The 23,900-nt window shown below is 35.2% G+C and overlaps 1 protein-coding gene across 5 annotated transcripts in view; it reads right to left on the bottom strand.

The window, feature by feature from the left end:
* ERBB4 (erb-b2 receptor tyrosine kinase 4) overlaps nucleotides 1-23,900 on the bottom strand; it is a 1,170,744-nt gene that overhangs the window by 671,850 nt on the left and 474,994 nt on the right. The gene's annotated exons all lie outside the window — the stretch shown is intronic.

The following is a 23,900-nucleotide window of genomic DNA, read 5'->3' as shown; positions in this document are numbered from 1 at the left end:
TGAGTTTTTTTTCTAGTCTACCTAACCCTCCCCCTTTTGAAACAGATTTCGTATCAGAGTTACTGTGTTTCTTTCACAATGAATTATTATAACTAATGGTTTCAAATTTTTTCTCCCATATTCAAGACTAGTCTTCTTATATTACAATAAATTTTAACATCTACTAGCTTTTATAACACTTTCTTTTACATTCTGAAGACCATATAAATTCTCAATTCCTAATCATAAAACTTTTGATGTTAGTACAAAGCTTCCAAAGGATGCAATGCTTATGGTTTGCTAATATGTCATCTGGAGGATCTTACTCCCATACCTCCTTAAACTGATACCCTTATAGTTCAGGGAATCTTTTATGTCCCAAAGTCCTAATCATAGAAAAAGGAACCATAAATGACCCTGATTGCAGCTGAAAAAAATATTTCCTTTCTTTCTTTCTTTTTTTTTTTTTTTCTTTCTTCATGGTTACAATTGTTATGTGTTGTTTTTGATGGGATAGATAGGAATTCAGTATCATCAGGGTCTGGCAGCAATAGGGTCAAAGATCTAATGGGCCTCTGACACTTCATTACCCATCATGTAATAACAGTTAGCATGATAGCCATCAAAAGCTTAAAATGCTTTATTCTCACAACTGTTTATTGACCAAAAAATAATTATGTTATATGAATCTCGCCTAAAAATTTGGTAATTATCTTCTCAGCTTGACCTTTGGGACTTGGATTCCCTTGGTATGGCAATTAAATATACTACATGAAAATAAAACTAGGCTGAGTGCAGTGGCTCATGCTTGTAATCCCAGCACTTCGATAGGCCAAGACAGGCAGATCACATGAAGCCAGGGGTTTGAGACCAGCCTGGCCAACATGGTGAAACCTGTCTCTACTAAAAATACAAAAATTAGCCAGACATATGGCATACATCTGTAGTCCCAGCTACTTGGGAGGCTGAGACATGAGAATCACTTGAACCCGGGAGACAGAAGTTGCAGTGAGCCAAGATTGTGCCACTGTACTCCAGCCTGGGCAATAGAGGAGAGAGGAGACTCTGTCTCAACAAGTAAAAGAAAGAAAAAAGAAAAGTAACATTTTATTTTTGGTAATATATGGTTGTATGATGGTCAATCACTTTCCAAATCCCATTCCCCCCAATAAAAGCACCATCAGAAGATCCAAGCTACCACTGAAGCTTTAGCCTCAGGGAGGATTAAGTAAGAGTGGATCATATCTGGAAATGAGACTGAACAGTACCAACATGAAAGTTCAATAAGACTTAAGGCTGATAGATGAACCTGAAAAGGCTTCTTTCTCCTGTCCTTACAGATGAATGAACCTCTACTGTGCCCAAGAATAGCTTTTAAAATCAAAGTGGTCTGCTGAAATAACCAAGAGTGACAATCAGCTCTTAACTTCAAAAGGGAACTTCACATTTCCCGATGCTTCATTTACAAATGAAGTAATATATATCCCTGGCAGAGATGAACATCTGTAGCTATATCTCTAACCACAAGGACAGAGATGTCAAACTCTCCTACGTTGTATCACCAATATATTCTATGGAATAAATCGTCTTAGACTCAGTGGTATTCAGGGATTCTCTCATTCAAGCTATCTCAATTCTCATGATCCACAGTTTGCCCCTGAAGACGACAATTTGGATAAACGAGTAAAGATGGGAAACCCAATCCACGTTAATTTTTTTTGGACAGGAGAAGTGGAGAAGAGAGCTTGAAAATAATGATTTTGAATAGAAATATGGGAAATCTAAAATTGGAGAGACCTAATATTTTATGAGACATAATAAAAAAGCAAAAGGAAACAGAATCACAGCAGTTTGGCGCTATGAGACACCTAGGAGAATAAACTAATCCCTTCACTTTACAGATGAGGGACCTAGGCCCCAGAAAGGTGAAGGCCATTAACTACGTTTGCACATAGTAAATGGTAGTACAGCTAGAGAAGTTCAGTTTTCTGACCCTACCCCCTACGCAACAATAAACCTGGTAAGGGAGTATTTTGCTGTTTACAAGTTAAATGTGTACAGTTTTGGAAAGAACATTAAACAAAAGTATAGGATGGTCTAGATCTGATATCACCCCCATGTGAGTTTACATTTATAAATTTACTACCACTTGGCAGTATTGATATATTTATCATTTACCTTCATACTCATCAATTAATAGGACATTCTATTGTACAGAAGGATGTCTATTACAGTCCAGTGATTCTTATATTTTTTCCACCAAATTGTCTATTTGCCATTGCAATGGAGTGGGAAATCTTAAAGCCAGGAGATTTGAGGGGCATGGCACAAATCTATCAGATGTAATGGAAAAATTTCTGCACCTAGTTATATTTCATCCTAAGAGTCATGAAACATTTGCTGTTCGCTGGTTGTCATGGTAAGCCGTTTTTTTCTCCCAAAAGTTCAAGGTAAATTAATGATCCAAAAGTATACAAGATTTGCTTTGCCTAACCTTGTGGAATTCTGCATATCTTGGAGTCCATCTACCTTGGATATACTGATTATATGCCAATTTCTTTTCCCAATTTGGAAGCTTACTATAGAAAATAAGCACAAAGAGCTGAGTGCAAAAATAATTCATACAAAAGATGAATTATTTTTGGATTCTCTATTCCATGTAATAGCCTTTCTTCTCCCAAAAAGAACATAATTTTAAGAGAAAAGTTACACTGAATTTTAACTGCATATTATATATTGTTGTCTTAAAATGAAGTAAAAAAAACTTTTAAAATTCTCTACCTCTAACACTCTTTATGCTAAACAAAATCCACCCACACTTTACAAATTATCCAGCAATGTCAACTCAAATATATATGAGTTTGAATAATATATGAATATCAACTGATTAATCAAAACAAAACTTCTAAATTATTCTCTTTAGTCTCAATAACTTATCTAAATGGATGTGGATAGGATGAAACTACAAAATATGTTTCACAAAAATCACACTATTTGGCAAGAATAAAAAGAACCTTAACTTTTTTCTAATTCTCCATTTGTCCATTCTTGAAGATTCTCCTTCATATTAATTTTATTTTATTTATTTATTTAGATGGAGACCTGCTCTGTTGCCCAGGCTGGAGTAGATCAGTGATTAGGGATGTTGTATCATTCTCATTCACTTTTAGCCTATTTTTTTTTCTTTTACTTTTTGATAATTAAGAACTGAATACTTGTTTTTCTGTTGCTTTAAATCTGAGATTCTTAAATAATGCAGGCAAAAATAACTACTACTACCAACACCAACCCACCTTCAGAAAATGGGTATTTCTGACTTATGAACAACTAGAGAAGGTACACCTGCAAGCTTCCATCATAAACAACCAGGGAATACAAAAAAGCAGCCTTTTTGTAGCAAAGCAATACTATAACTGGAATAGAGATCGTCTTCCAGAGAACAAAGACACTGCCATGAAGAGTCCAAGTGTTTGCTCTTTGGCAATATTCCCCCAAATCTACAGACATGTTTAGAAAGAATGCCTACACCTCCTATTCAGAAATTAAAAGGGAGCTCTTCTAAGCTTTGAAAGGTAATATTTGGGTTGTGTCGGAGTCTGCCATTTTATTTCTTTGTTCTGATTGGGATTTCATATTGACATACAAATCATTTAATTTCTTTAAGTATTTTAAAGTAATTTCTTTAAAATACTCTTTAAGTAATTCTTTTAAGTGCTTTAAGTATTAAATGTATAAGATAGCTTTAGATGTGGGGATTAAAAGTGACATGAGAGCAAATTGTTATCATCTGAGAGGTTTTATTTAAACATCATGAAGTCACATAATATTCACTAAAACTTATTTTTAAAGTTCTCAAACCTATGCATTTAAAGAATAATTTTCAGCAATTTTCGTAATATAATAAAAATTGATGTTATGTTTGCCTTATACATGAGATCACTTCTTACAGGAGCTCAAATGAGAAAGCAAATGACAACAAAAATTCAATAATTGTGGAAGCACAGGGGTTTGGTAAGTTATCACACATAATTTAAAGAAAATCTGAATGCAAAACAACCTTATTTTAAACTATAATGTAGTCACTTTCTCCTTAGTTCTTCACTATGGCTTCCCCCATAGACTTTGATTTTCTTTCACTCATCATGTCCTATTTATTTGCAAGGTTAAATTTTACAGTAGTCTAAATTTTATTAACATTTAAAAATATTGTTTCCTCTCAGGATTATCATTATTAAAATATCATTCTTAAATTACAACACACAGATTAGAAAAAAGAATAATTTGGGACACAGAGTCAAACTTAGGTTCAGATTTTGACCTTAACACTTATATAATTTGTGGTCTCAGTTTTTGTGATGGCTAATATTGAGTCAACTTGACTGGATTGAAGGAGGCAGAGTATTATTCCTTGGTGTGTCTGTGAAGGTGTTGCCAAAGGAGATTAACATTTGAGTCAGTGGAATGGGAGAAGCAGATCAACCCTCAATTTAGGTGGGCACCATCTAATCAGCTGCCAGTGCAGCTAGAATAAAGCAGGCAGAAGAAGATAGAAAGGGCAGACTTGCTGCGTCTTCCAGTCTTCATCTTTCTCCCATGCTGGTTGTTTCCTACCCTCACACATCAGACTTCAAGTTCTTCAGCTTCTGGACTCTTGAACCTATACCAGTGGTTTGCCAGGGGCTCTTGGGCCTTCAGCCACAGACTGAAAGCTGCACTGTTGGCTTCCCTACTTTTGAAGTTTTGGGGCTCACACTGACTTCCTTGCTCCTCAGCTTGCAGATAGCCTAATGTGGGACTATTGTGGGACTTCATCTTGTGATCCTGTGCATCAATACTCCTTAATAAACTTCCCTTCATATACACATCTATCCTGTTAGTTCTGTCCCCCTAGAGAACCCTGACTAATACAGTCTTCTTATATGTAAAACAGAAGTAATATCTAACCAAATTTTACTGAATGTCTAAAAGTTACTTAAAATGTGAAACCAGCTCAACTGTCCAATAGAAATGATGTTTATGGATTTTGGAATAAACACAGAAATGGACTCTTTTGGTCTTAAGACTTGAAACTTGTATTTGTCTCATCTGACTTCCTCAGGAAACTGACCCACAGGCAAGGGACTAAAACCACACCCAGAGAGTGATGCCAGACTCCTCATTCGTTATGACTACTCCCTTACCCCTCCCTAATTTCTTTCAACAATGTAGCGACATTTCTTCTCTTGCTATATAAATACCCCAATTTGAATTGCTCAGAGAGGTGAGTTTGAGAATATTATTCTGTTCTCCCATTTGACATCACCCAAATAAAAACACTTTCTTTCCTGACAATACTTGTTGTCTCAGTGATTGGCATTCTGTGCCAGGACCAACGGGACCTGGACCAGACATGGAGTTTCCATAACAACTATAGCTTTTCTCAAACAGTATATAGGCCAAGTGTCGTGGCTCATGTCTAAAACCCAGCACATTGAGAGGCCAAAGCAGGAGGATTTCTTGAGCCCAGGAGTTCAAGGCTGCAGTGAGCCATTATTATGCCACTGCGGTCTAGCCTGGGAAAGAGTGAGGCCCTGTCTCAATCAATCAATCAATCAAAATAAAATGGTACATATCATTTCCCTCTCCAAATCTGTTACTTCTCCAAAATTTCTCTCTTAGTAAGGCACAAAACAATCGACAGTTTTCCAAATAAAAAATCAGAAGTCATATTAATTCCTGGACCAAATTACCCCTGGACTGGGCCAATCTAAATATCCAGTCATCTAGGCCTGATAATGTTCCTCCTAGTAACATCCTAAAAGTCCCACTTTTCTGCCACCTCATAGTGTGGGCCACAACTCTATTTCAAGCAAAATGCTCTTTAACCCCTTTACTGATCTGGCTGCCTCTAGCCTTGCTCCTCTCATATCCATTCTCCACTCTGCTGCCATAGTAGTTCTAAAAATGCCTCCATGATTGTGTGACTTTCCAGTTTAACACCCTTCAAAGATTTCCCTTTGTTCTTAGAATAGAAACAGACTCCTTAAAGTGGCTCACAGGACAGCCTATGATCTGGCCCTTCCTCCCCTTCCAGCTTACCTCTTGCATTGTTTGTCTCAGTTCTGCGGACTCCCCAAGCTCTGTCTCCAATCTGTTCATTTACCTGGAAGATTCTGGCATCTTCTCTATCTGGCTAAATCTTACTCATATTCAGGTTTCTATTATCACTTCTTCCACAGGCTTTTCATGATGCCAACTTAGGCCTACATCACCCTGAATTCTCAAGAAGCACTTATTAAATTACTTGTTACTTATAAAAATTACTTATAAAATTGTTTATTGAAAGTCACTCTTCCCCATTAGTGTATGGGGGTAAATATGATGGCAGCTGAGAGACAACAGAAGAGGGGAGAAAATTAGTGTTTTGAGGCCATGGTGTCTATAGAAAAAGCTGTGCAGTAACCTCCTTCCCCTCCTCCTCTTGCCCCACAGAGTATGGCACCTACCCTCATCTCAAATGAAGTGAGGGAGGTTTCCACTGTGCTATGTAGGGAGTTTATTATATGACCCATGTAATAGGAGAGAAATGGAAAGTATAGTATAACTCCCACCTAAGAAATTTAGAGAGTAAGAACAGGCTAATTGTTTTTGTGGTGGAAACAGCCTGCCTTCTCTCTGTGTCTGAGCAAAGCATGCGTGAAGGTTTTTGCTGGACCAGATGTAGGCCATATAGGATACAAAGAAGAGGTCTGGGACCATTTTAAGTTCTGTTCCAAAAAACAACCTGGGAGTGAGAAGAATTCTTAAGAACCAAGATTGAGTGGAACAAGCTACCAGTAAAACCAGGGCTGGAAGGACTGGACAACCTGGGGAATAGAAAAGAGTTTCTACTGGAGGAAAACTAGTGATGGGAATATTAGAAGAACCTAGGATAAAGTGTGGCTTCTTCTAGCAGGTCCCAGGCCATCTTCACCAAAGAAACCCTTGTGTTTCCATTCTCTCTTCTTCCCTCTCCACTGCCAATCCTGGAGTGGCAAAAGCTATAGTAAGTAAGCTGTGCAGGCAGAACAGAAAAAGGACAAAAGCCATCGGATGCTTTTTCTGGAAGATGTTGGCTGCCAAACAGTGGCCTCAACTGTAAGTTTTACCTTTGAATAAGGATGAAAGTATTGATTAATATTTTGGAATAGACAGTCTTAATTGAGAAAGTAACTGTAGAATTGCTTAGTCTGTAGGAGTGAAAAGAGAAGTCACAGGTATGATGCCCAAGTTCCCATTGAGGACCAGGAGACAATAGCCTCCACCAAATAAATATTAAAGAGGCTATGGGAGGCCCAGTGCAGTGGTTCATGCCTGTAATCCCAGCACTTTGGGAGGCCAAGATGGGTGGAACACTTGACGCCAGGAGTTTGAGACCTGGTCAACATGGTTAAACCCCATCTCTACTAAAAATACAAAACTTAGCAGGGTGTGGTGGTGCGTGACTGTAATCCCAGCTACTCTGGAGCCTGAGATGGGAGAATTGCTTGAACACAGGAGGCGGAGGTTGCAGTGAGCAGAGATGGCTCCACTGCACTCTAGCCTGGGTGATAGTGTAAGATTCCATCTCAAAAACAAACAAACAAAAAACCGTTATGGAAGGCAACAATTTGTGTTTCCATTAATCCATAGTCTATAGTTTTAGGTGTTCATTACACTTCAATACCCATTTCAATATCCATGACAACAGTCATTAAAATTTGTCATTGTGAAAACAACAATGTAAGGAATGGTGATGGGTATGGGTGTGGAACTATTATGTGGACCTGCAAAATGGGTCCCAAACACCACATCAGATTGTTTCTTTCTTTTTCTTTTTCTTTCTTTCTTTCTTTCTTTCTTTTTTTTTTTTTTTTTTTGAGACAGAGTCTCCCTCTTGCTGCTCACGCTAGCATATAATGACGTGATCTCAGCTCACTGCAAACTCTGCCTCCTGGGTTCAAGGAATTCTCCTGCCTCAGCCTCCTGAGTAGCTGGGATTACAGGCATGCACCACCACACCTGGCTAATTTTGTATTTTTGGTAGAGACGGGGTTTTTCCATGTTGGTCAGGCTGGTCTGGAACTCCCTACCTCAGGTGATCTACCTGCCTCAGCCTCCCAAAGTGCTGGGATTACAGGCGTGAGCTACCGCACCCAGCCTAGATTGTTTCTTTTATGCTGTTAAAAAAAAAATCTATATCTGATAAAGTTACGAAATAGTATTATTTGTACTAGATATGCTCATTAAGAGTAGCCATCAGAAGAATCCATTCTATGTTTTTTAACATTATACATTTTCATCTTTTTCTTATACAAATATCATATGAGACATAATCTGCTTTTCACAAGTCTATATGTATATTAATTGAATAAGATGTAGCAATAACTGCTTTTCTACAGATCTCTGTTTATGTGTCAACAAACTTGAAATGATTGCTTTTCTATAGATGTCTATTTGTGTGTCAAAAAACTTGAAGTGAGACTAAATATACCAACTTAAATGGAATCATAACTGTGTTGACTTCTGTCTCACTCCAGCTTTCCTCTTCCTTCTACTAGTCTTCTCACTTGTCAATTCTTTTTTTTTTTTTTTTTTAATTGAGATGGAGTCTCACTCTGTTGTTAGGCTACAGCGCAGTAGTGCAGTCTTGGCTCACTGCAACCTCCAGTTCCCTGGTTTAAGCGATTCTCCTGCCTCAGCCTCCTGAGTAGCTGAGATTACAGGCACGTGCCACCATGCTCAGCTCATTTTTGTATTTTTAATAGAGATGGGGTTTCATCATATTGGCCAGGATGGTCTCGATCTCCTGATCTTGTGATCTGCCCACCTCGGCCTCCCGAGGTTGTTGGGATTATAGACGTGAGCCACTGCGCTCGGCCCTCAATTCTTTAAACAGAAAATTCAGCATCTCAGATGGAATCAGTTGAGCAGTTAGTTTAATTTTGAGAATCCCAAATCAAGCTGATGAAAAGGACATAATGAATATATTTTAAGACGACACTGGCTATGAAACCAGACTGGCCTGTGTAAGATGTCGTCTCCACCATTTACTACATCCATGGGCAAGTTAAATATCTTAAGTGTTAGTGTCCTCATGTGTTAAAAGAAAAAACAAAAAAGGATTGTAATACCTAGCTCACTGAGTTATTGTGAATATTGAATAAAATAAACTATATAAATTATTTAGCATGTTGCCTAATACAATGGAAGTGCTTACATGCATACACAGGAGACCTATTAAATAGTAAAATTGAATTAATAATATTCCCTTGACCCATCATTTTAAAAAAAATTGTTTACTTTTTGCATCCAAACCAGGAAGCTAGCTACCAAATCTAATACTTTTTCCCATTTTACTTTAAAAATAATGTGTTCCACCAGAACAGAAACAAATGATTTAGAACAATAAAAAGATATTTTTAAGAAATTTATATTAACATAAGAATAAACAAGTCCTCGAATTTCAAAAATGTGTATATCAGATAAACTCACCCGTATGACATTTAACAGATTATAAATGTTATCTAAAATAGTTTGAAGGACCTACAGATATTTAATCAATAATCTGATGATGACTGACTAGTCATTTAAAGAAAAGTCATGATTCCTACTTCACTAGTTAAAGGCAAATAAATTTCAGATGTTAAAATGTAGTACATAAAAAGCAAAACCATTTAAATACTAGAAAAATATAAATGCATATTTTTACAGTCCTAAGATTTTATCACCATGATATTAAACTCAGCAACCATAGGAAAAAAAATGACAGAATTGAGAACATAATAATTTAAAATGTATAGATGGCAAAAACAAACATAAAAATTAAAACAAAACCTAATAAAATCAACCAAATAAACAAGAAAAGCCATAAATAGGTTAAATATAGGAACTATCATAGCTAAATTGTATGCATTTCTCTCACATAATCATAGTGGTTAAAGGATTTAATTCAGAGAGAGGTGGTGTCAGTTGTGGTTTGATTACTATTTGCCAGATGATCCCTTGAATGGCCCTTGAATGTCCTCTCTCAGGAGTAGGAGCTATTAAAGACCATTAAAACTGGAGGTGACTTTAAAGATCATTCTGGTCCCCTCTTTGCATTTTACAGACATGATAACTAAGACTTGGTGAAGTTAAATCACTAGCTATAATAGAGATATGTGTAAGAAACAATAGGAGCAGAAAAATCTTTCCCTGCCTGGAGAACAAGAAGGTCAAAAGAATCTTTTCTGGGAAAGAAGCATTGTAGCTGAATGTAGAAGTAATTCCCCAGAAGGAAAGGAGATTCCATATTAGAAAGAAAAGAAAAATAACAAAACCCAAAACTATTATGTACAAAAGCCTGAGGCGTACCTGAGACAGGTATGTCTAGCATATTATAAATGATTAGGCATAACTGAAGTATAGGGTATTAGTGGTGTTACACAAAGTTTAAAATATGGGCAGTGTACTAAATATGTGGATGCCATGCTAAATAATTTTGACTCTGTCCTACAGATGATGAGGAACCTAGAAATCTTTTACAGTAGGCAACTAGCATCAGGCTTGTGTTTTAGAAAGAAACTGTGGCTGCTTGAAGGACGGAAAAGAGTGAAGAATTAAGAGATTAAAAACAGCCCATCCCTTTCAAGATCCTGGTAAAATATTCCACCGTGCCTTCTGGGTTCTATCTTGGCTGAGTCTTCCTTCTCTTTTTCTTCTTTGTACTTTTTGTAGGATTATATTTTTCATATATTTATTATACCTACATATATGAGTTTCTAAGACAAAAAGAGGTACAGTCAGATAAATGAGTGGGCAAGCAGTGTTTACTTTCACAAACTAGAGAACAAAGAACACTGTAGATAAATTGTTATTTGAAATAGGCATTGACACATAGGAAGGATTTGAGTACAAAGTGATTTGGTAGAGAAAGAAAAAGGAGAAAGGAGGATAGCATAAAGAAAGGTATTGAGACCAGAAGAAGTAATTATAATTTCTTAATATCAAATATCATGTCAGTATTAAAATATCTGACTGTAATTGTTGTTAATGGTTTATTTCAATTCAGATCCAAAAAAGAAACATAAACATTGTGATTGACTGAAGTTTCTAATTAACTCTTGTTTAAACAATAGGTTCCACCACCAGAACATCTTCATGGTGTGTGTGTGTGTGTGTGTGTGTGTGTGTGTGTGTGTGTTTTCTGACTTTCATTGACATGATAGAAGATAGTTCACTCAATCATCTAAATGGTTTTGCTAATCACCCCTACTAGACAAAGCACAAGAAAGTAGTTTTTCAACAGGCCTTTAGATACGAGCATTTATTTGTTGAATAGATTCAAAGAGATGTGTTTAGACAACCCCTCCCTGGAAGTAAGTTTGCCACTAATTACTCTCTAGTATGAATAGAAAATTATGTAAATTTGGTGAAAGAATGCTTTCCCTTGTGAAATAAAGCATTTTCATTTTTGTGTATAAAACTTTGACCATGTTAAGTTGAACCATGCAAAATTGCCTACAAAAAGAGCAATTTCATTGGCTCAGCTCAATAGAAATGAAGATAATTTTATTTCCTGGTGATTTAATGTAATCAATAGTATTTATAATATCTAAAATATTGGATATGACAAATACCCATTTATTAATCAAGCATATTTATAAATGTCTAAGTTAATATCCAGATTACTTTACTTTTCAAAAGCAGACCACCGTCTTAGTTCCTACATAATTCCCTTATTCAATTTCAAATTTGTGATTAGAAGGCAACTGGAAATATTTGGCAAGATATGAGAAAGGGAGAGGAAATGGAAACTGTATGAAAATGTCTATAATGACTTAAACAGATTACATATCATTAAGATCCCTCTGGGATATCAAGGTCAAAGTGAGTAAAGGTATTCACTGCTCATCAGTGAAAGTCAGGGAACAGAGTACAGTCACTTTCTAAAAACTATTTCCCAACCCCATAGAGCTAGGATTAATTTACAGAATTTAATGCTTAGTTGAAATAGAAATGTACTTGTTCTCAGTGAAGTGATGGTGAAGGTGCCTGTAACAATTGTAGTTCTGAACCGGAATTATTTAATAAGTAGTCTGGTTGAAAGCAATTGGTCTCCAAGGAATATTAGGTAACTTTCTCTCAATTTGAGTTAAATATCATGCCAGAAAAAGAATCTTAATGACTAGTCACAAAGTGACTGCCGAACAGTTTTTGCTCTACCTTAATGAAAGCCACAAAGAAATATTAGGGTTGAATGTGGCCACTATTACTCATTTGATTAGGCCTCAAAAGACTCTTACTCTGGGATGTGGAGCAACAGGAGTAAATTTAAAGTCCTCTGGCTGGCTCTAACTTGTGTCCTAAACCCCTCAAAAATAATATATAGAGTAAGAGGGTTTTCAAAAAGTATAATGACTTGATGCTGTCCACAGCCACTTAACAAACCATAGCCTCAAAAGTCTTACCTAGGAAAAAATAAAATGGTCTTGTTTTAATAGTCTCTTATATCAAAATTAAATCTTTCTGACCTCAGTCAAACTTTTGGACATTTTATAAGGACCCCTGGAAGTACAAAAGAGAAATATTGGACTAATTAGGCTTATTCAATATGATGAATTCTAAAAGAAACATTGTCAAAGTAAGAAATAATGTTTGAAACTTCTTAGAGTTATATTTATATGAATATGTTATTAATATGTATTTCAGAATTGTATAAAGTTCCTAGAAATCTGATATGTTTTAGTGTAAATGCTATACATCATAATTGCAGTGATTTTAAATTGTTGTATGCTACAGAAATAACCAAATTTCCTTGTCAATTGTGTAACTCTTATCAGATCTTCAGCCATGGCGATTGTAATTCTTGATGTCCACAGGTAATTGCTTTACTTCAATGCCTTTCTAAAATCTTCTTGCCAGCAATTCTAATCCTAAAGTATTATGACTTTAAGGAGATTCATGGAAAGCATGAAAAGAACTCTGACAAGTACAGGTTTCCAATAACTATGAGTTCATTCCATTAGAATGAATTTTCAAAACTCTAATAAAGAAATGGATAGGTTTGTGAAACTGCTAACCAAGATCAAAGAGAGCAAGAATTAATTACATTAGACTGAATGAACTGATAAGAAAGAATTATGGTTTTTTTTTTAATAGCTTTTATATTTGAAACATTACTGGTTCTTTTAATGTTTTGTTTTTGAGGTTTAAGGAAACATTTTTTCATTAAAGCTATCTATAATTTACAGCAATTTGGTATAGCATACTTTTATAAATAAAAATGGCAACATTTAATTTTCTTCTTTACCTGATTCCTTCAGAAACTATTCACAAATATTTTTATTTTCATGACATTATGGTTATTCAATAAGAAATATGGACACTCAATAAGAAATTTACTTTTTTTTTTTTTTTTTTTGAGACAGAGTTTTGCTATTGTTGCCCAGGCTAGAGTGCAATGGCACAATCTCGGCTTACCGTGACCCCTGCCTTCTGGGTTCAAGCGATTCTCCTGCCCCAGACTCCCAAGTAGCTGGGATTACAGGCATGCGCCACCACACTTGGCTAATTTTGTATTTTTAGTAGAGACAGGGTTTCTCCATGTTGGTCAGGCTGGTCTCGAACTCACGACCTCAGGTGATCTGCCCACCTTGGCCTCCCAAAGTGCTGGGATTACAGACGTGAGTCACCGTCCCCAGCCAGAAATCTATTCTTTTTATAACGGTACAATTGGAAACATTGGTTATATTACTGAGGCTTTAACTGGAATGTCATATTTTATTTATTTATTTATGTATTTAGAGACAGGGTGTCACTATGTCATCTAGGCTGGACTGCAGGGTACAGTCATAGCTCACTGCAACCTCTACCTCCTGGGCTCAATTCATTGTCCCACCTCAGCCTCCCGAATAGTTTTAACTACAGGCACACACTACCATACCTAGCTAGTTTTAAAATGTTTTTGTTGAGCTAGGGTCTCATTGAGTTGCCCAGGATGGTCTCAAACTCTTGAGCTCAAGGAAATTTCCTGCCTTGGTCTCCCAAGGTGCTGAGATTATAGGCATGAGCCACCATGACAGGGCTGGAATGTCACATTTAAAAACATGCATAGAATGCCTGGCTTCTATAGTTGCCAGCCTTACAGTGAGTAAAAGTTATTACTTCCTGGCTGGTCCAAGAACCTGAAGATATTACATATAGCGGGCAAAGTTTAATGTCTGCCTTGGTTTGGCTTTCTAGTATTGAGAGATTTTTTTAATGTCTAATCTGAGAGATTCCTTGTCGAAATTTCCAACAAAGCAAATTTAAATAGAGCCTATACGTTTATTTGTGCTGCACTTATGTAAATAATCAGGTGACCTGGTCTTCCCATGATTACCTTTGGTAGTAATGAGAGTGACAATAAGAAAAAAAAATTTGTTTCAAAAGAAATCTAAAGTAAACCTGTCATTAGATTGTAGACTTATTCACTGTTTTTGAGTTTCTATTATCTACCTATAGATTGAGATAGATCCTGAATTCTTCTAATTTTGTCCAATATCTGGTTACAACTCTATACCAAAAACAAAAATTACTGTTCCTGAAGCCCTATAGGCCAAAACTGGACAGCTTCATGTAAGCTTCCAGGTACAAATCTCATACCTGATTCATTGGTCACACAGAGAGTTTACCAAAAATGCCAGATGTCACAGCCAGAGATGCTCAGTCTGCAAATCCAGGACAAGAAGTTGTCGACTTCATGCTGTGGATATCTTTTCCCAGCACTGTCAGAACAAGACTCCCTATTGTAATGAGACATCCCGCGTCTTAATTTTCTCTTTACTTATCCCTACCTCTTTCAGTTGACAGAATAGCATTGTCTTTAAGATTTCACAATCAGTAGCTCCTGTGGGTAACTAGCAAATTGTCATGCCCATTCCTAAAATGCTAGACGATAGAATTGCTACCTACTAACTGAACAGAGAGGAATCTACACAATCAACGAAACTTGTTGCTCAAAAATAAATACATTGGGTACTATATAGACTTAGATGCAAAAACAAATGAACGGACTACTTAGTTAAAATGGATAGACTTCTTCCTATCTCATTTTTTATTTGATTGTAGTTGGTTCAATTCATGGGGACCCTGGCTGAGGAACAAACTGCAAACTCTTGGTTTTATCCCCATGATAGTCACAGTAGTCTGTCTGGTGTGTTGCACCCTTTCTAAAAGTTTTCAATGTTTGTATGCAGCCATCTGTCAAACATCAAATGGTCTCTGTCCAGCTGGAACAACAAAAACTCAAAGATACAGGTGATAATGAGGAGGACACTGTAACCTATAAATGGTAACTGAGGGTAACACTGATGCTTTAGGTGTTGGTCACAAAAAGAAGGGAATTGTTAAATAAAAATCATAGGAGGCCATGGTTTTAGACTCAGTTCTTGCACTAGTTCCCAATATAGCTGACTAAAAACAAAATGGAGCCATCCATGCTAAAGTTCCAAATCCACTAAACCTAAACTAATTTGTTGTCTGACCTGCCAAGAAATCAGGAAAGATAACAGCCAATTTCCCAAACAGGCCAGTTTAAATCTTCAATTGGCATAATAACGAAGTTCCCTCTGCTTGAATTCTTACCCACAAAAAACTACCCTGAAGTAACCTGATGTTAACCAATCAATTACTTTCCTATGGCTCTGTCTCCCCGTACCTGCCTTACAAGAAAAGTAGCCTTAAAAGACTAATATGCTCTTTGTTCTTTGTCTCTGCCTTCTTCAGACCCTCTCTGTCTGCAAAGCAAATCATCTCTGCTCATTGGAATACTAATTCTATTTTATGGAATGAACTGCTGTCCAATTTTAGAATCACAAATATAGCCAGCTGAAGTTTTTAAGTTAAGTGTGTTGTAATTTTGTCTTTTGACCATAGGGATAGCAATTGGCAATTAAGGAAGAGAAAGTATCTATACATTTTTATTGAAGAATGCCAGCATGAATGTATGAATCTGGAATATCACATACATGCAACTCAGGTTTGCTGATAGTCTTCTAAAGGGGAGCCCCCTACCCATGCTCTCTTGCCCGCCACCATGTAAGACATCACTTTACTGTTTGTATCTTCCGCCATGATTGTGAGGCCTCCCCAGCCATGTGAAACTATGAGTCCACTTTATAAACCTCTTTCCTTTATAAATTACCCAGTCTCAGGTATGTCTTTATTACCAGTGTGAGAATAGATTAATACACTTATGAATACAGATGTAAAAATTCTAACAAAATATTAGCAAGCCAAATCCAACAATCTATAAATAGGATCATACACCATGACCAAGTGTGATTGATCCCAGGAACACAAGGTTGGTTTAACATTCAAAAATCAATGAATGTAATTCATCACATTAATAAAAAATCCATATGGTCATCTCAACTGGTACAGAAAGAGCATTTAACAAAATCCAACATCATTATAAAAAAAAATTAAATGAACTAGGATTAGAGTGAAACTAACAACCTGAAAAGGACATCTATAAAAAAACCCACAGCTAACATCATACTTAATGACGAAAGACTTAATGCTTCTCCCCTCAGATCAGGAACAAGGCAAATATGTTTACTCCTTCTACTTCTATTAAATATTGTACTGGAGGTTCTAATTAGAGCAATTAAGTTTATTGTTCAAAGGTGTTCAGTTTAAACATTCAGATTGGAATGAAGAAGAAAAGTTCCTCTATCTGTAGATGAAATTATCTTATATAAAGAACATTTTACAAAACACACAAAAAAGCTATTAGGATTAGCAAAAGTTCAGCAAGATAGCAGAATATAAGAAAATACAACAAACAAACTGTATTTCTTTGTACAAGTAATGAAATTCCAAAAATAAAATTTAGAAAACAATTCAATTTACACTAGCATCAAAAGAAGTACTTAAGGCTAGGCATGGTGGCTCACATCTATTATTCCAGCACTCTGGGAGGCTGAGGTGAGAGGATCACTTGAGGCTAGAAACTTGAGACCAGCCTGGACAACATAGTAAGAACCATGTCTTAAATAAAAAGAAAAAAGCCAAGCATAGTGGCATGTGTCTGTAGTCCCATCTATTTGGGAAGCGGAGGTGGGAGGAGCTGCTGAGCCCATCAGTTCAAGGTTGCAGTGAGCTATGACTGTGCCACTGTACTCCAGCCTGGCTGACAGAGTAAGACCTTGTCTCTTAAAGAAAAATAATAATAATTTTTTAAAAAGTACAAGACTTCCACATTAAAAACTAACTTACTATATATTATTGAAGTAAATTAAAGATCTAAGTAAATGAAAAGATATCTTATTTCCCAAATTAAAGGCATATATTTTTTAAAGTATCAATACTTCTTGAATTGATCCACAGACTCAATGCAATCCTTATAAAAATCTCAGATGGCTTTCTAGCAGAAATCAACAAGCTGACATTAAAATTCATATTGAAATTCTAGAAATACAGAATAGTAAAAACAATCTTTATGAAGAAACATTTGGAGGATTCATACTTTCTGGTTTCACAGCTTGTGATAATTAAGACAATGTGATAGTGTCATAAGATAATACACATATAAATCAATTGAATAGATTTAAGACTTCAAAAATAAACCCATAATTGACATTTGGTCAAATGACTTTTGGCCAGGTAGTCAAGACTGTTCAATGGAGAAAAACCAGTCCTTCCAACAAACAGTATGCAGATAACTGTAATGTACACACAAAAGGATTTGTTTAGATCTCTGTCTTATACCATACAGAGAAAATTAACTCCAAGACATAAATATAAGAGCTCAAACTATAAAACACAGAAAAAAGGAAAGTGGATCTTCGTGACTTTGGGTGAAGTTTTGGTTTCTTTCTTTAAATATTCTCAGTTTTAAAACGGAATTTGAATTTCCCTTTTCAAATTTAAGAATCAGACTGCCATTTTACAGTTCTTTTTTTAACGTAAACATATCTGAAATGTACCCTTTTTCTCTAATATGAACACATTATTTTCATTCTTATTATGTTTTAAAATTTTGCTTTCAAAATTATATTTATTTCTGGTTTTGATGAAATGATAGACAAAGTAACAACAATTCAGTATCGTAATTTGACTCGGGCATTAAGAAACTGCATTCTTGAGCAAGTCACTTCCCTCAATGTCTCTGCACTTCATTGAAGAGGAGGTGTTACAAAATAATACGTACTAGATATACTTTATTTGGGAATCTGTAACTTTGACTGCATGTTGACCATCTATTGACACATATAAAGCACTTGACATAAAAATATTTTTTAACAAATGTCTACATGATCTGATCCATACCTATATTTCTAAGTTAAAGCCGACTCTTTTATGTGTGTAAACAAATTAAAGCAGACAGAAGAAATGGAAAGAAAAAAAAAACACTCAAACACAGTTTGAATCAATATTCATTGATTTCTGGGACACTACATTCAAAGAGCAATAAACAGAGGCAGATTGTAAAGGAGGTGGCCACAGACACTAATCAAAGATATGATACATTTACAGGATAATGCAGCCTCAGTTTTTCAAGAATATTTGAATAATCAGGTGGTAGCAAGTTCATGAATGCAGTTTTTGAGTACAAAAGACAATAATCTTCTATCACCATTGAAATCATTAAAAGCTATAAACTACTGCATTAAAGTGTGTAGTTTTACATAATGTTCAATCAAAATATTTATTCATGAGAAAGAATACATTAACAATAGATGCACAAAGTATCTCATTTATCTTTTTGGTTTTTGTCATGACAGCAGTTTGCAGTTGTTATAAAGCTATTACCATGAAACATACAGCATTTGAAGTAATTGTCTACATTGGCTAAATATTCTTTCACAGTAATGTGATTCATAGCTGGAAAGATACATCTACTTCTCTAGTCTAGGCAAGTCATTTCACTTGATTAGAGTGTGTTAATAAAGACAATAGATACATATTGCAGTCTTACTATGTGCCAGTCTTGACAGTTGCTTTTTATTAATTGTTATATTTAATCCTCCAAAAACATCATGAGGTAGGGATTGGTATTTGAATTGTACAGAAGAAGAAACTGAGGCTCAGGGAAATGAAATACACTTCCATAGTTGCACATCTAGCAAAAAGCAAGGCTGTATTTTAATTATTCCTGCTCCAGATTTTCCTTTGTACATAGTATTTTTCTAGGTAGTAATTTTCAAATGTGTGTATTCAGGTCAAGGGACAGTGAGTGGATGAGTACCGAAGTTATAGCTCTAGTCTAATTCTACTAAACTTGATGGATAAATCATCCTCACCTGGGATTAAGAGGGTGGAACTATTTCTAGTTTTATAATTGATTAGACAAATCTTAGGCAAATCTTCAGCTAATTCATTAAAACAGTCCAACTCATCCTGCTTTAGATATCATGGTAGTAGGGTAAGTGACAGGAAGTAGCATACAATGATGATAGTTTTCCATACTCAAATGTCTAAATTCACAAATCCTCAAAATTTAGTCTCCCTGCATCCACAACATGATCCCTCTCTCTGACAGCTCCACCTGTTACAGCATAAAATAGAACTTTTGAGTATAAAAAAGACAGAGGGGACAGTTCTGGGATGAACTCCCTGGAGAAAGATGTATACTTGCCCAAGCAAGAAAGATGGCTTGGCAGTAAGAATTCACTCATGTTATTAGAATATTGGAGAACTGTTTTCGATCTACTAGTCAAATCTTACAAATAATAAACTGTAGAGCTTTTAATGAACTCCCACTGCTACTCAGTTTTAGCCCTTATTCATTCACTTAGCCACTTAAGTCAACAGATATTTAGTCAGTGGCTACTATATTCTCAGTCTTGGCTAGGTATTGGAGATACACAGATGAGGAAAAAGTAAGCCCTGTTTCATGGAGCTTGAGTTTATTAGGAGAAATGGGATTTAATCACATAATTATGCAAATGAGTGAGTATCTGGAAGTTGAGATTAATGCTAAGAAACAAAGACATGTTGTTTTATGAAAGCACACATCAAAAAAAAAAAAAAAAAAAAAAAACACTACTGGACTGAGGCTTGAGAAAAGTTTGCTTGAGAAAATAGTGCCTGAACTAAGCTTACAGTTAAGTAGAAATTGATTAGCCAAAAGAGGTAGGAAAATGGGAAATTTTCCAAGCAGGCAGAGAAACAGTATGGAGGCCTGGAGGTGGAAGGAAGGAAGGAAGAAAGAACACCGAAAACGTAGGACATCAGTATTAGGAAAGCTAGAAAGGCAAGCTGGAGCCAAACTATAGAAGAACTTGTAGATCACGTTCAAGTCTGTATGAAGGATATTCATCTTTATCTTGAGAATAACTGAAGGTCCCTTCAGGATTTTAAGATGCATTTATGTCATGGGTAGAGGAGGATGATAGGTTTGCATTTAAAATTTCCCAATTACTGTACGAAGAAGACATAGCTAGAAAGGATGCAGAAAATGCAGTTATAAGACTAATTAATTCAATAGTGAAACTTAATTTTATATTTAATAAGGGTCTTGACAGTGATTCTATGAAACTATATATATACAATATTCACAGAACATTGTGGCCACAACAATATATAAAACAAAAGCAGCTCAGGTAGCTAGTCACCCTGCAGGGAGCATGTCAGAGAATAAACACTAGTTCTCATTCACCTGCTAGTGTTTCCCATTGGCTAAATACAACTGAAAGTCAGAAAACCAGGAGTCCTCTTGATTCAGTCCACACAGGAAAATTTTTTGGTGCACAGAGCAGGGTGAAGAAGAGTGATGACTGGATCTGGGTGGGAGGCAGGTGCAATGAGGGACAAACAAAATATATCTAATTTATTCATCAGACTTGAACAAGTAAATCAGAAAAAATGGAGGCTATATTTACACAATCAAAGCATGATTTTTTTATATTCAACAAGATTTATCAATGTCTAGAAATATCTTTAAGCCAGTTATGTGAAAATATGTTTAACACACTACTTTGACAAGGTAAGTTATAGCCTAGGGCAGCAGAAAAACATGCAAAAAACATGCAACAGAAATGATACCCTGGACACTGAAAATGATCAAGAAAGTATTCCTCACATTCTCAGCTTGTGAACAAAGGATTATATGCAAATGCTGATCCAGTCCAGAAAGTACACATGGACTTGTCCACTGGCCTATGTACATTCTACTGAAGGTCAAGCATGAGTCAAATAGTGTAGGCAAAAATTCTGCCAAAACTTAGCTTGGCTCCTTGGTTTGTCTATTCAAGCTTTCAGTTGTAACACGAACTCTGTAAAAATGCAGACATGGAAGTCGCACTCCCCAGAAACAATAAAAATGCTGGGTGGCAAATGCCAATTGTATCCAGACAACTAATACGATAAATAATGTGTCAAAATAAGATGCTTAAATTATTCCTTTCAGAAATCACTAAACATAAAATAAAGATGCACATATGAGTAAGAACTAATGTAAGGATTGTGGTTTATAATTCATTAAAGAATAAATCATACCACACCATTAAGGGTAATTCTCAGGTAGATCCCATATTTATTTAATGTATTTAATAGGAGATCATAATGCTCCAAAAATGAATTGAAGAGGTTTTGGTTATTATTTCAATATGAATTTTTTAAAATATTATACTTCTACAGGACATTCAACAGGTTAGCAGATATTTTGATGAATATCATCTTAGTGAATGTTGCCAACAACCTGGGGAGACAATGGTTACCTCCATTTTATAGGATGATTAATACTTACAGTATCACAGAGCATTAGATTTCTAAGGGATATTTAAGGATCCAGTTGGTGCTATGATTCTAAGAACATATTTTCTTACAACTAGACACCGAAACAGTGGTTCTGCAAGGGTTCTGGGAATTTACATTTTAAACAGCTAGTAGGTGATTCTAAAACGCTATCAAGTTTGGAATTCTGGTCCTAGCCCAACCATCTGCCCAGTGCCTTAGTCTCCTTTCCTCCAGTCAAACAATATTTTATACCTTGTTTAAAATTTGCTGGTCATAGGGGTCCTGGCAATTTCTTGAAGCAATCCATCACATCTTAGGACAGTGTTAATTTGCTCAAGTTCCTAGCTAAATTGTAGAACTAAGAATCAAACCCAAGTCTTAGTTTAAATTATAGGGCTCTTTTCATCATAATGCATCTATTTTCTTCTCAGGCATAATGAAAATGAGCATAAAACAATTTAAGAAAGTTTTCTTAAAATTAAAGCACTTAAAAATATAAAAGTGCTATACTCTAGAAAATTCTTCCATGGGATTTTTTTTTAAAAGAAATACTAATTAATGGCTTTAGTTAATCCAATTCTCATACATAAGACAAGCTATACTTATTGTGTAAGAAAGTTTTAATTGGTATAGGATATTCAGGACTTTTACATGAAATAATTGTTTTGGGACACTGGAATATAATATTTAATATTTAATACATGCACTGTAATGGTACAATACAACTTGGATGAAAAGGGAACAAAATTATACAATCACTGAATTAATTTTATGTTAGGCATTTTCATTAGTCTTCAGCGTTTCTTGGAATGGCTGGGTCACCTGAAGTGAATTGCATATTAGACTTCATCTTTGTGGGTAGTATATCTCATTGTAGGTGGTTTATGTCAGAGCCAGTGAGTCAGAGAAATAATCAAAGAAATCTTGCATAATATGAATTTTAAAAAGAAAAATTTCAGTTCTCTATTTCTTAAACAATTATATAGTTTATAAATTTCTTGAATGTAGAGAAACACATAACATTGGTTGGCTTTATATAATATTGATATCTGTTAGTTGAATTGAAGGGCAAAATAGTGATGTGGCTCCCATATAACTTACTAAGGTATTTTCAGTGTAATTTATTTTATTTTTGAATTTTACAGCCAATATTACATATGAAAAGTTCTCTTCACTTGAATATGGGAAGAAGCACAAATAATTATCTTATGACTAAAAACTAAAGTGTCCAACATTTTTATTTCTTCTATTGCTATATTTATGATAATACCTCATCAGCTTGAAATCCAGTAGCTAGGAATATGTCTTACTTTGCTTATAATTTTAACTAGAGAATTTTAATTTTATTGTGCCTGTTAAGATATTTAAGTAAAATTAGAATTTATAATGAACAAACTGCTAAGAAGCAGACACCAAAAGAATGAAAATATTTTATATACACCTCAGTTGGTTTGTTAATGATGAATCTATTATGTAATTTAATTTAAACACTTTTGAAGATATATCTGAGGGACTGTATTAACCTAATTTAAATCATAGTTCACATTTGAAATTAACAAAACATTATTTTAAAATATTCTATATTTCAGACTTTAATTACTTCAACTTTTAAAACAATTTATCATTTATTTGACAAGCATCTTCCATGTAAAGAGTAAAATGTTAGATCATCAGAGAGAAATATTGAGTAAGACAGATGTTTTGCCCTATTTGATTTTACCATATCATAAAGGAGATCAAATCAATTCAATTCAATCCAACAGTATTCATTAAGTGCCTATTTTAAGCAATAACTAAATGAGGCTACACATCAGAAAATAAATAAAATAGATTTTCTTCCTGACAACTTACTTTGTGGTTTAATGAGACAGAAAAGTAAACAAACAACTAGAATATAATGTGATAAGTGATCTAGTTGAAATATGTAAGTTTTAAAAAGGAAGTGCAATATAGAAAGGAACTAAATTCTCTGCAAGAGGTATGCTAGTTCACAGTTGGCAGGGTAAGAGAAAGGAGCAACGGTCAAGAGTTAGGTTATTCTTAGAGAAAGGGTCCCCTATATTAAAAGCCACAGATACAAAACTGCTTGAAGAATGGCTTATGGGAAAAGAGTTTGTTTCTAAGATGTAAGGTTAACACCACATTTTCAAAATATTCATCCATCAAAAGACAACTTAAGAGAGTAAAAATGCAAGCCACAGATAGGGAACATATAT

The sequence above is a fragment of the Macaca thibetana genome, chromosome 12, assembly GCF_024542745.1.
Source record: "Macaca thibetana thibetana isolate TM-01 chromosome 12, ASM2454274v1, whole genome shotgun sequence".
Lineage (NCBI taxonomy): Eukaryota > Metazoa > Chordata > Mammalia > Primates > Cercopithecidae > Macaca > Macaca thibetana.
Note: the sequence above shows the minus strand (reverse complement) of the source record. Positions and strands in the feature narration are given on the sequence as shown.